The 1,357-nt window shown below is 49.3% G+C and overlaps 1 non-coding gene across 1 annotated transcript; it reads right to left on the bottom strand.

The window, feature by feature from the left end:
• Positions 1-256: 256 nt before the first annotated feature.
• Positions 257-448, bottom strand: LOC115941498 (U2 spliceosomal RNA). The gene has a single exon (XR_004076252.1). It is a non-coding gene; the product is annotated as a U2 spliceosomal RNA (small nuclear RNA).
• Between the last annotated feature and the right edge of the window lie 909 nt (positions 449-1,357).

Genomic DNA, 1,357 nt, shown 5'->3' with positions numbered 1-1,357 from the left:
CTGGCTCAGGCTCAGCCTCTTTTTCTTTCTCTCGGCTTGGGCCTCCCCCTACCCACGCGGCCCTCTTACACAACATTCTTTTGGAGGTGGTACTGGCCGGGTGGCTCAGCCTCTGTTACTTGTCTACTCTGCTTAGATGAAATTCTATCCTTGCAGTGCAAAGGGTGGAAATGCAGTCTGGAGCCTCAGGAAGAGGGAATTAGAGCACTTTGTAGGAGACAAGGAGAACAATAGAAAACCATCTTTCATTAACTCAAAGGAATGCATCATTCCTAGAAGGAATGCAATTCCAGGCTGGGGCAGGGAGTGGATAGAGCAAACTCTCAACCCATCTCCTAATTCCAAGCAGTAACTTAATGCCCAGCACACGGACAGAGAACACATCAGATGCTTTAATTGGTGAAAGCAGATACTGCATTTGATTTTAGCTAACAGGCAGAGAAGAGATAATGGTTCTACTTAAAGCCACACCTTTCCCTTTCACATTTGAGGTGGAAGCTAGCGCCTCCAGAGCTCCCCACACCTCTTCAGTGCTCTGAATCTTGCCCTGATATTGCCTTGAACTGTTAAAATGCTCCTGACGAAAAATCTTTCTTACTGGAAATAATTAGGTTTTCTTAAAGATTTTATTTATTTATTTGAGAGAGAGAGCACGAGCGCGTGGGGTGGCGGGTGGGGGGAGGGGCAGAGGGAGAAGCAGATTCCCCGCTGAGCAGGGAGCTCAACCCAGGGATCCCAGGACCCCAGGGTCATGACCTGAGCCGAAGGCAGACGCTTAACCAACTGAGCCACTCAGGCACCCTGGAAATGATTAGGTTTTGATGTCTTCTTCCTGAGGCCTGATTCAAACCCCTCCTTTGTGTACCAACTCGCTAAACTTAATTGTTCCGCTCCATCCCCCCAGCTCCCATATTTTCTGTACCTCTTTGGGTGTCCAGGGACAACTCTGGGGCTCAAGTGAATAGATATTTTTTAAAAGATTTTATTTATTTATTTGAGAGAGAAAGAGAGAGAGAGAGAAAGCACGTGTGTATATAAGCAGGGGGAACAGCAGAGGGAGAGGGAGAAGCAGATTCCCGCTGAACAGGGAGACTGACCCAGGACCCTGGGATCATGACCTGAGCCGAAAGCAGATGCTTAACCAACTGAGCCACCCAGGCACACCTAGACTTTTTTTTTTATTTGACTGAGAGAGAGAGAGAGAGCACAAGCAGGGGGAGTGGCAGGCAGAGGCAAAGGGAGAGGGAGAAGCGGACTCCCTGATGTGGGGCTCGATCCCAGGACCCTGGGATCATGACCTGAGCCAAAGGCAGATGCTCAACCATCTGAGCCACAGGCAGACGCTCAACCATCTGAG

Source organism: Leptonychotes weddellii, chromosome 3 (genome assembly GCF_054177405.1).
Source record: "Leptonychotes weddellii isolate Sample4059 chromosome 3, ASM5417740v2, whole genome shotgun sequence".
Taxonomy (NCBI): domain Eukaryota; kingdom Metazoa; phylum Chordata; class Mammalia; order Carnivora; family Phocidae; genus Leptonychotes; species Leptonychotes weddellii.
The sequence above is the reverse complement of the archived record's forward strand: the minus strand, read 5'-3'. Positions and strand labels throughout refer to the sequence as shown.